The sequence below is a fragment of the Odocoileus virginianus genome, chromosome 21 (genome assembly GCF_023699985.2).
Source record: "Odocoileus virginianus isolate 20LAN1187 ecotype Illinois chromosome 21, Ovbor_1.2, whole genome shotgun sequence".
Taxonomy (NCBI): Eukaryota; Metazoa; Chordata; class Mammalia; order Artiodactyla; family Cervidae; genus Odocoileus; species Odocoileus virginianus.
Genome location: NC_069694.1, coordinates 11,654,762 through 11,667,818, shown reverse-complemented (window position 1 = coordinate 11,667,818; position 13,057 = coordinate 11,654,762).

Below are 13,057 nucleotides of genomic sequence, written 5' to 3'. Positions count from 1 at the left end.
CCATGTACTTAATTCCTGTCAGTAGCTTTCCATGGTTCTGAAAAAGAAAAAAAAAAAAAAAAAGCCCAAAGTCCTATATGGTCTTACATGACATACACACTGCCTAACTCTGCAGAGTCATTTTTCAAAATTGTTCCTATAACTTCCAGATATATTGAAGTATTTTCAATTCCTCAGACACTGCAAGCTACTGCTGGTTTCAGAACTTCTGCACATGCTGTTACTCTGATGCCGTCTAGCGCCCGCCCCAACTCAGCCCAAATGAGGCATTAGTTTATATCTTCTTCATCCTCTTTATCACCATATATCAACTTGCTCATTTTATTAGTGACTGTCACTCAAGAGACTGCAACATATTTCATGCAAGCCGCTAGAAAATAATTAACTAAAAAATTGGTTTAAATAAAAAAGAATCAAAGGACATCAAAACAAAAAAAATCAACAAAACACAAACGAAAACAACAAGAGATGAAAAGAGAGACAAAGGAACTACACAACTAAAAGAAAACAACTAATAAAATGGCAATAATAAGTTCTTCATGACTGATGATTACTTTACATGCAAAAGGACTAACAGAAACAGACTCACAGAGAATGAACATATGTTTACTGGGGGAAGGGTGACAGGGGAGAGACAGACTCGGACTTGGGGACCGACATGTACACAGTGCTATATTTAAAGTAGATAACCAGCAAGGGTCTATTGTATAGTTTAGGTTTTGCAGGAAACAAATGGACTAAACTCTCCTATCAGGTCATAAGGTGGCTAAATGGATATTGACAGCTATATGCTGTCAATAAACAACTCAATTTAGATCTAAGAACACACTGACCAAAAGTGAAGGGAGAAAAAGGTACTCCTTGCAAATGGTAACTAAAAATGAATAGGGATGGCTACAGTTGTATTAGAAACAAAAAGACTTTAAATCAAATACTCTTAGGTGAGACAAAGGAAAACAGGTAATGATAAAAGGAAATATCCACCAGGAAGATGGAACAAATATAAAAACTGGCAATCAAAAACATCCAACAGGGAAAAGCTCAAGAACAAGTGGTTTCATTGATAAATATTTCCAAGCCACTTATTCGATAAGGGGTTAATACCCAAAATATATGTATCTGACTCTCTGCAACCCTTTGGACTGTAGCCCACCAGGTTACTCTGTCCATGGGATTTTTCAGGCAAGAATACTGGTGTGGGTTGTCATTCCCTCCTCCAGGGGAACTTCCCCATCCAGGGATCGAACATGAACCTCCTGCGTCTCTTCCACTGCTGGCAGACATTTTGCCCACTGCGCCATCAGGCAAATCCCAAAATATGTAAAAGACTCCTACAAATCAATACCTTAAAAAAAACAATAAAAAACCCAAAGTAATAACCTGATTCAAAAATAGGCTATTGATTTAAATAGATGTTTTTCCAAAAAAGACATACAAATATCTAACAAGTATATGAAAAAGAAAGTTCAAAGCCATTTCCATGTTAATACAATCTCCAATCATTATGGAAATGAAAGAACTATGATGAGGTGTTACCTCACACCTTTAGGATGATGATTATTCCCCTTTATCATCACCAAAAAAAGTAACATGTAATAGGAAGTGAAGAAAATTGGACCATTTTCAAAACCCAGCTTATATAGAACATGGTATGGAGATTTTTCAAAAAATTAAAAATAAAACTACTATATGATCCAGCAATTCCACTTCTGGGTATTTATGCAAAATAGTTGAAATCAGGACATCTAGGAAATATTAATTAGCACTCTTATGTTCATTGCAGCACTATTCACAACAGACGGGATGTGGAAACAACTGGAATGTCTATTAACATATGAATGAATAAGGAAATGTGGTATGTACATACAATAGAATACTATTCAACTTTAAAAAAAAAAAAGAAAATTTTGAAGTGTGAGAAAACATGGATGAACCCTGAAAATATTATGCTAAGTAAAATAAGTCAGGTATTGGTAAAGACAAATACTGTATGATTCCAGTTATAGGAAATATCTAAAACAGCCAAATTCATGGAATCAAAGAATGGAATAGCAGTTTCCAGGGGCTAGGGTGAGGGGGAGTTCTGGAGGTACTAATCAAGGGCCATAAAGTTTTAGTTAAGGAAGATGAATAAACTCTGAAAATCTGATGTACAGCAGTATAGTTATAGCCAATAATAGTGTATTAAACACTTAACATTTTCAGAGAGTAGAGGTAAAGTTAAGTGTTCTTAACACAAAAAGATAAAACAATAAAATAATCTAACCAGATAGCTGAGGAGATATAATTTTTTCTTCATAAACAGTTTCTATAAGTGATTTATGAATTAAATTTTAATTCATCAAAACACTTAAGTGAAGGTGACTACTTTGCCAATAATGCTTTCAAAGCAAAGACACTTCTTATGTGCTCATTTCCCATGTATTTGCAGTTTTCATAAAGACAAATCTCAAAAACTTGAGTGTTAAATCTAATTTTTATAATATAATTATTTTGTAAAAACAGAAATCTGATCCAATTCAGCACTTATACGTGTGGAATGGCATAATTTTATACAACTTTTGGCTTGCTGATATGATAATCTTAGGATAAATTACTGATTAAAAAATAAGTGAAAAATAAAAAACCAAAAGACAAAAACACTAACCTTAAATTTTGCATTTAAATTCTTAAGGTACATAGACCACACTTCTACTTGCACCTAAGAACCTCTGACTAAGGAATGTAAGTGTTGAATAACCTTTAAAATGATGCCTTTAGAATTCTTGTGTTTCAATATCCTTGAATAATTTTGGAAAAAAAGTTTTTTTGATTATGTATTTTTGAATACATACATTTCTGAATATCTGTGTGTTTGGGTATACATATCCCCTCACAATGTTTAGTCTGACATCAAAACTGGTTGTCACAGATGTAACTAGCAGTGGATGCAATTTCTGATGTCTTATAAATATTAAATTTAAAAATAAAATTGCTCCATGATCACTTAAATCTTTTAACCAAATTTAAATGCCAGAGCAATTTGATATATTTAAAAGAAGATTAAAGATGAAAATTAAATTACTAAGAATCCTGAATAAAAAATCAAGACAGTCCAGTGTAGACAAGGACAAGTGTGACAATAACAAACTGGGAAGACAGACCGGAATTCATATTGCTCAGGCCAACCATGAGTTACTGGTGAGGACACGCAACAAACTAATTTCAGATTGCTATACATATAGCTGAATGTATGTTTCAATCCAAATAAATATGTTAAAATCCAATTCCCAAAGTGATGGTATTTGGAGAAGTGGCCTTTGGGAGATGATTAGGTAAGGGGTTGGAGCAGACATGAATGGGCTTACTGCCTTTATGAAAGAGGGTTCACAGAGCTCCCTTACCGCTTCCACCATGTAATGGTCTTACTAATAGAATCCTTAGCCTCCAGAACTGTGAGAAGTAAATTTTTCTTCTTTTCAGACTACCTATTTTATGGTGTTTTATTATAGCAGCCAAATGGACTAAGAAATCCACTTGATATGTAGTTAGAACATAATATATTCATCCTCTGTAGTATTATGCTTGTAACTTTTATTGCAGAATATGGATTAGTTAATTACTTCTTTTATACATTTAATAATTTCTTTATAATTATATTTGCTTCATATTAATCAGGGACAAGATATACCACCTTATATAAGTCTTTACTTATTGTTTCTATCTCATTTCTTTTTTTTTTTAACTCTTCCAAATTCCCCCCTTCAGTAAACACAGTAATTAACCTCAGTCAGTAGTGTATAGTTTAATTTTGGCACTCTGGCCTTATAAATGGGGCTCTAGTTATTAATCAGTATGGTAAGGTATTCTTGGGAAAAAATTGTCTAGAAATCTGTTTCTCATTACCTACTCAGTGGACAACTTTTCTGGTTGTTAGTTCTAAAAGGTCTTATAGGTATTCATAGAACCGTTCAACTTCAGCTTCTTCAGCATTACTGGTCAGGGCATGGACTTGGATTACTGTGATATTGAATGGTTTGCCTTGGAAACAAACAGAGATCATTCTATCATTTTTGAGATTGCATCCAAGTACTGCATTTCAGACTCTTTCATTGACTATGATGGCTACTCCATTTCTTCTAAGGGATTCTTGCCCACAGTAGTAGATACAAAGGTCATCTGAGTTAAATTCACCCATTCCAGTCCATTCTAGTTCACTGATTCCTAGAATGTTGATGTTCACTCTTGCCATCTCCTGTTTGAGCACTTCCAATTTGCCTTGATTCATGGATCTAATATTCCAGGTTCTTATGCATAATTGCTCTGTACAACATTGGACCTTGCTTCTATCACCAGTCACATCCACAACTGTGTGTTGTTTTTTCTTTGACTCCATCAATTCATTATTTCTGGAGTTATTTCTTCACTGATCTTCAGTAGCATATTGGGCACCTACCGACCTAGGGAGTTCATCTTTCAGTGTCCTATCTTTTTTTCCCTGTTCATACTATTCATGGGGTTCTCAAGACAAGAATATTGAAGTGGATTGCCATTCCCTTCCCCAGTGGACCACATTCCGTCATTCTTTTCATTATAGGGGACTGGAATGCAAAAGTAGAAACGCAAGAAACCTGGAGAAACAGGCAAATTTGGCCTTGGAATACAGAATGAAGCAAGGCAAAGACTAATAGAGTTTTGCCAAGAGAACACACTGGTCATAGCAAACACCCTCTTCCAACAACACAAGAGAAGACTCTACACATGGACATCACCAGATGGTCAACACCAAAATAAGATTGATTAAACTCTTTGCAGCCAAAAATGGAGAAGCTTTATACAGTCAGAAAAAACAAGACCAGGAGCTGACTGTGGCGCAGATCATGAAATTCTTATTGCCAAATTCAGACTTCAATTGAAGAAAGGAGGGAAAACCACTAGACCATTCAGGTATGACCTAAATCAAAACCTTATGATTATACAGTGAAAGTGAGAAATAGATTGAAGGGACTAGATCTGATAGACAGAGTGCCTGATGAACTATGGGAGGAGGTTCATGACATTGTACAGGAGAGAGGGAGCAAGACCATCCCCAAGAAAAAGAAATGCAAAAAAGGAAAATGGCTGTCTGAGGAGGTCTTGCAAATAGCTGTGAAAAGAAGCTAGTGAAAAGCAAAGGAGAAAAGGAAATATATACCCAATTCAATGCAGATTTCCAAAGAATAGCAAGGAGAGATAAGAAAGCCTTCCTCAGAGATCAGTGCAAAGAAATAGAGGGAAACAATAAAATGGGAAAGACTAGAGATCTCTTCAAAAAAAAAACTAGAGATACCAAGGAAACATTTCATGCAAAGATGGGATCAATAAAGGACAGAAATTGAATGGACCTAACAGAAGCAGAAGATATTAAGAAAGGTGGTAAGAATATGCAAAAATCTATACAAAAAAGATCTTCATGGCCCAGATAATCATGATGGTATGATCTCTCACCTATAGCCAGACATCCCGGAATGTGAAGTCAAGTAGGCCTTAGGAAGCATCACTATGAACAAAGCTAGTGGAGGTGATGGAATTCCAGTTGAGCTATTTCAAATCCTAAAAGATGATGTTTTGAAAGTGCTACACTCAATATACCAACAAATTTGGAAAACTCAGCAGTGGCCACAGGACTGGAAAAGGTCAGTTTTCATTCCAATCGCAAAGAAAGGCAATCCCAAAGAATGCTCAAACTACTGCACAATTGCACTCATCTCACACACTAGTAAAGTAATGCTCAAAATTCTCCAAGCCAGGCTTTAGCAATACGTCAACTGTGAACTTACAGATGTTCAAGCTGGTTTTAGAAAAGGCAGAGGAACCAGAGATCAAATTGCCAATATTTTCTGGATCATAAAAAAGCAAGAGAGTTCCAGAAAAACATCTATTTCTGCTTTATTGACTATGCCAAAGACTTTGACTGTGTGGATCACAATAAACTGTGGAAAATTCTGAAAGAGATGGGAATAACAGGCCACTTGACCTGCCTCTTGAGAAACCTGTATGCAGGTCAGGAAGCAACAATTAGAACTGGACATGGAACAACAGACTGGTTCCAAGTAGGAAAAGGAGTACGTCAAGGTTATATATTGTCACCCTGCTTATTTAACTTATGTGTACAGTACATCATGAGAAACTCTGGGCTGGATGAAGCACAAGCTGGAATAAAGATTGCTGGGAGAAACATCACTAATCTCAGATATGCAGAAGACACCACCCTTATGGCAGAAAGTGAAGAGGAACTGAAGAGCTTCTTGATGAAAGTAAAAGAGGAGAATTAAAAAGTTGGCTTAAAGCTCAACATTCAGAAAACTAAGATCATGGCATCTAGTCCCATCGCTTCATGGGAAATAGATGGGGAAACAGTGGCAACAGTGGCTGACTTTATTTTGGGGGGCTCCCAAATCACTGCAGATAATGATTGCGGCCATGAAATTAAGACGCTTACTCCTTGGAAGGAAAGTTTTGACCAACCTAGACAGCATATTAAAAAGCAGAGATATTACTTTGTCAACAAAGGTCTGTCTAGTCAAGACTATGGTTTTTCCAGTAGTCCTGTATGGATATGAGAGTTGGACTATAAAGAAAGCTGAGCACTGAAGAGTTGATGCTTTTGAACTGTGGTGTTGGAGAAGACTCTTAAGCATCCCTTGGACTGCAAGAAGATCCAACCAGTCCATCCTAAAGGAGATCAGTGCTGGGTTTTCATTGGAAGGACTGATGTTGAAGCTGAAACTCCAATACTTTGGCCACCTCATGAGAAGAGTTGACTCATTGGAAAAGACCCTGACGCTGGGAGGGATTGGGGGCAGAAGGAGAAGGGGACGACAGAGGATGAGATGGGCTGGATGGCATCTCTGACTCGATGGACATGAGTTTGAGTGAACTCTGGGAGTTGGTGATGGACAGGGAGGCCTGGAATGCTGCAGTTCATGGGATCATAAAGAGTCAGACACGACTGAGTGATTGAACTGAACTGAACTCAATGGACATGATTTGAGCAAACTTCTGGAGATAGTGGCGGACAGGTGAGCCTGGAGTGTTTCAGGTTATGGTGCTGCAGAGTCAGACACAGTTTCGTGAATGAACAAGAAAGAACATCTACATCTATATTACACAATCACTGAAGGCAAAGGATACCTCTTCTTTTAACATTTCCTAGTGGAAAATGAAGTGTATCAGAGAGTAGACTAGATACTGTGATTACTGATTGAATTATTCTGGAATTGTTTAGGAAGTTTGGGCATAAGGGTTATTGGAAAATAATGTTCTTCCATGAATACCTTCCTTAAAACAGAAAGCAACATGAATACTAAAGGGACTATAGTTTCAAAAATTATGAGTGGAAAGGCCAAACTATGATGCACTCAATATTTATTACAAGCAGAACACCTTTTAAGATTAATGTCTATAACACTTCCTCAAAGCTTACACTACCATTAAACTCATTGCCTCATGAACAATATAAGGCTGTTTTATGGGTGATATCAGCCATTCTTCATTCAGACTCTCTTTCAATCCTCTATACACTGTGGAGGAATAAGGCCACCTTTCTAAAAATAGGCCTTTGATCCTGTCAACTAGAACTAAAATTATATCACTCACATGACAAAAATTCTTAACTGAGCAATACTTTGTAATGGTAGATTCCAGAATTACATTATTAAAATCACATCATTTGACAAAACATATGAAATGTGAATGTAATTAAGGCATGTGCTCAAAACTGATTTTATTATTTTTAGAACACATGATTCATCCTTTGACCAGCCAGTATTAAAACCATAACTACAGTAATACTAATCTGGTTTTACCTGGAAAATGAGGTTAGCTTCATTCTTATTCAGCTATAAAATAAAATTATGAATTGGTGATACTATAAATTAAGGCAGTGGCATGTGTTAATGCATGCTATGTTGCTTCAGTCATGTCTGACTCTGTGACTGGATGGACTGTAGTTGGCCACACTCCTCTGTCTATGGGATTCTCCAGGCAAGAATACTGGATTGGGAGGCATTGCCATCTTCTGGGGGATCATCCCAATCCAGGGATTGAGATTGTGGCTTTTAGGTCTCCTGCATTCTCAGGGCTGTTTTTACCACTAGCACTGCCTGGAAAGCCCAAGGCAGTTTTACACAATGCTTAAAAAGTTGAACAATAACTCTACATACTCTAAGGCTCATATCTTAAAAACCACGCTTCTTTTCAATTGTAATAATCAGGAGTATTTACTCACCATTTTCAAAATGAACCATGATGTGCTAACTAATAATTGTGAATGCTGTTGTTCAGTCACTTAGTCATGTCCAATTTTTTGTGACCCCATGGGCTGCAGCACACCAGGCTTCCCTGTCTTTCAGCCTCTCCTGGAGCTTTCTCAAACTCATGTCTATTGAGTCAGTGATGCATCCAACCATCTCATCCTCTGTAATCCCCTTCTCCTCCTGCCCTCAATTTTTCACAGCACCAGGTTCTTTTCTAATGAGTCAGCTCTTTGCATCAGGAGGCCAAAGTATTGAAGTTTCAGCTTAAGCATCAGTCCTTCCAATGAATATTCAGGACTGATTTCCTTTAGGACTGACTGGCTTAATCTCCTTGCAGTCCAAGGGACTCTCAAGTGTCTTATCCAACACCATGACTCAAAAGTTCAAAGGCAGTGCTTTTGAACTCTACCTAAAAAGAGTATTAAATATTTTTACATCTGAAAATATAACCTATATCCAGTTACAGGTAAAATAAACACGTAGCAATACAAAAAAATTCTATAATACCTTGGATGAAGAATTCTTTCAATAGTATTGTTAGCAATTTTAAAAATATAAAAATTTCTGCAGGGAAAAATAAAATGAATTAAAACAATTTGTAAGCAAAAAGCAATGGAGGAAGTGAAAGATATACCCAACTGAATGCACAGTTCCAGAGAAGAGCAATAGAGAGATAAGAAAGTCTTCTTAAGGGGATAATGCAAAGAAATAGAGGAAAACAATCGAATGGGAGAGACTAGAGATCTTTTCAAGAAAATTGGGAGCTATCAAGTGAACTTTTCATATGAGGATAGGCATGATAAAGTACAGAAATGGTAAGGACCTAACAGAAGCAGAAGAGACAAAGATGTGGCAAGAATACAAGAAGAATTATACAAAACAGGTCTTAATGACCCAGAAAACCACGATGGTATGGTCACTCATCTAGAGCCAAACATCTTGGAGTGTGAAGTCATGTGGGCCTTAGGAATCATTACTATGAACAAAGCTAGTGGAGGTGTTAGAATTTTGGTTTAACTATTGAAAATTCTAAATAATTATGCTGTTAAAGGGTTGCACTCAATAAGCCAGAAAATTTGGAAAACTCAGCAGTGGCCACAGGACTGGAAAAGGTCTTTTTTCATTTCAACTTCAAAGAAGAGCAATGCCCCCAAATGTTCAAACTACCAAACAATTGTGCTCATTTTGGACACTAATAGGTTATGCTCAAAATCCTTTAAGCTAGGCTTCAGCAGCAGATAAACTGAAAACTTCCAGATGTACAAGCTGGATTTAGAAAAGTCAGAGGAACCAGTTATCAAATTACTAACATCCGTTGGATCATAGAAAAAGCAAGAGAATTCCAGAAAAACACATACTTCTGCATCATTGAGTACACTAAAGCCTTGACTGTCTTTATTACAACAAACTGTGGAAAATTCTCAAAGAGATAAAAGTACCAGACCATCTTACCTGTCTTCTAAGAAGCCTGTATGCAGGTCAAGAAGCAATAGTTAAAATTGGACATGGAACAATGAACTGGTTCAAAATTGGGAAAGGAGTATGTCACAGCCGTATACTGTCACTCTGCTTATTTAACTTCTATGCAGAGTCCATCATGCAACATGAAAGGCTGGATGAGTCACAAACTTCTATCAAGATTACTGGGAGAAATATCAACAAATTCAGATATGCAGATGATGCCACTTTAAAGTCAGAAAGCAAAGAAATATAGAGCTTCTTAATGAGGGTGAAAGAGGAGAGTGAAAAAGCTGAGTTAAAACTCAACATTCAAAAAACAAAGATCATGGCATCCAGTCCCATTACTGAATGGCAAATAGATAGGGAAAAAGTGGAAACAGTGAAAGACTTTGTTTTCTTGGGCTCCAAAATCATTGTGGATGATAACTGTAGCTACGAAATTAAAAGATGCTTGCTCCTTGGAAGAAAAGCTGTGACAAACCAAGATAGTGTACTAAAAACTAGAGACACCACCTTGCTGACAAATATTCGTAAGAGTCAAAGTTATGGCTTTTTTCAGTAGTCATGTATGGATATAAGAGCTAGATCATAAAGAAGGCTGAGTGCTGAAGAGTTGATGCTTTTTAATTCTGGTGCTGGAGAAGACTTGAGAAGCCCTTGGACAACAAGGAAATCAAACCAGTCAATCCTAAAGGAAATCAACCCTGCATATTTACTGAACAGATTTATTATGAAGCTCCAATACTTTGGCCATGATGCAAAGAACTGACTCATTGGAGAAGACCCTGATGCTGGGAAAGTCTAAAGAAGGAGGAGAAGGGGATGGCAGAGGTTGAGATGGTTCGATGGCATCACTGACTCAATGGACATGAGTTTAAGCAAACTCTGGGAGATGACGAAGGACAGAGAAGCCTAGCTTTCTACAGACCAGATGCAAACTGTCAGACATGACTTAGCAACTGAACAAAAACAAAATTGTACTTAGACGTTCATAACAGCATGATTCTTGTAACCAAAAAGTGTAAACAAGTGTCCATCATCTGATGAGTCGATAAATCAAATGTGGTATATCCATACAATGGAATAGTATTTATTAGTCAAAATGAATAAATTAATGATAAATGCTACATCATGGATGAACCTTGAAAACAGTATGCTAAGTAAACTAACTAGTCATGTATTACATGATTCTATTTCTATGAAATGTTCTAAAAAGACGAATCTCTTGAAACAGAAGGTGGTATTGTGGTTGTCTGGGATTGGCAGGATGTTAGCAGTGACTGTTAACAGGAAGAGGATTTCTTACTGAGGTGATGAAATGTTCTAAAGTTGACCGTGGTGATGGTGCACATAGCTCTGGATATACTAAAACCTACAGACCTGTACACTTTAAATAGGTGAATTATGGCATATTAATTATATCTCAAAGGCTCTTTAAACATTAGAGGACATGGCCATAAAATTATACTGGAAGGGTCAATAAAATCTCATAGTTCCAAGTAAGATAATTTTTGCCCTAAGTTTTATAACAAGACTGACTCAACATCAGTAGCAGCACTCTTGCTGACAACTCTTCTGTTCTGTCTATTTTTGGATTTTGGTAGTTAGTAGATTAACATTAAAAGATATATGATAAACTTGGAGACCAACTGGTGTACATATCTTAATTAGAAAAAATAAATGTTTCTGTAATATTCTCATGTGTCTAATAATAACATGATGATAATAATATCAACAACAAAACTATAGTACTGGTAGCTAATAGTTATTAAATGTTTAATATGAATAACTTTTTAATAAGCACTGTTCCAGGTACTTTACAGGCATTAACTTCTTTCATCCTCACCATAGCATTGTGAGGTTTAAACTATTATTGCCTCCACGTGACAGATCAGAAAAATGAGGTTAAATAAACTTCCTGAGGTTACAACAGCTAGCAAGGATAGGATTAGAATTCTGGCTCTCTGTTTTAGAGTTCATGCTCAATCATTATACTTTCAAAAGCAACATATTAGTTGGAAAATAACAAAGAAACTAGTTAAGGCAATGACCTCTAGTGAGGCTATTACAATTGCATTTAAACCAAACAATAACTATACTGACATCTAAAATTATCATAATAGAATATTTTTATCATGATAAAGTAAACTTTATGATAAAAAGATTTATCATAATAAACTTGTAAAATGACACTAGTACTTATTGATGACTGACACTGTAAAGAAGATTAATTTATAATACAAATAAACTATAAAGCATGATAGAAAATTTATATTTTTATGGTCTTATTAATTAGAAAAGTGATTTGTTGAAGAGTTTACTTATGGGTTCACTACTTTTTTCAAGTATATATCTAGTTACAATGTAGGTATATATTAGTTAATATCTACAGGATCATGAAGGAATGAATGAAATCTGCTGTGACAAAACAGTCCTTCAAATATTAGGAATCATCCAAGGATAAAAAAGTATCTATTAGTATTAGTGGGTTCACATAAAATATATAGATGGAAAGTGAGTTCACTATCTGAATTATGCTGCTGGATATGATACAAAATCTAATTAGAAAGAATGTATAACAGTATATTTAAATTGATAAATTAGACAAATATTCTAAAAGATGAGTTAATATGCAGACACAATTCCTCATATCATAGGAAATTAAACCTTGTCTAATTATAACAGACCTTACTAATTATTATGAAATACTAATGAGAAAAACATACATTTTTAACAACGGTAATAAATCAGCTCTACATAATCTTGACAATTCTATTATGCCAGGTATCACTGGATGTACACAAGTTAAGATATGGCAAAGCTAAAATTAAAAAAAAAAAATCTATGGGTAAGACAACCGTGAAAAGTTTCCATTATATAACAAGTATAATTTTTTGTCTCAGGTGAATCAACTCTATGAGATTTGACCATACCACAAGATCCAGGATTCAAAAGAGACAAAGTCAAGAAAAAGTGATACCTAGCAAATTTACTTAAATATTAGAGATAATAAAAGATGCATCTACAGTAAGGAGTATTATAAGAAAACTAGTTAACTTCTTAGAAGGATTTGTACTGATAGGTTTAACTCAATAGCATCAATAACATTTTAATAACTGCTCACATATAAATAATGTGTATCTTTTGGTGACTGAAAAGTTAATTTGGTTTGTCATCTCTATTATTCAATTATATTGATTTTATTAATGAATTTATAATCAATAAATAAAGATTTGAGCAAAGCAGTTGTCAATAGTTCACCTAGACAATGTTTTTGGGGCATTGAACAAATATTAAAAAAATATTTCCTCTAGTATATG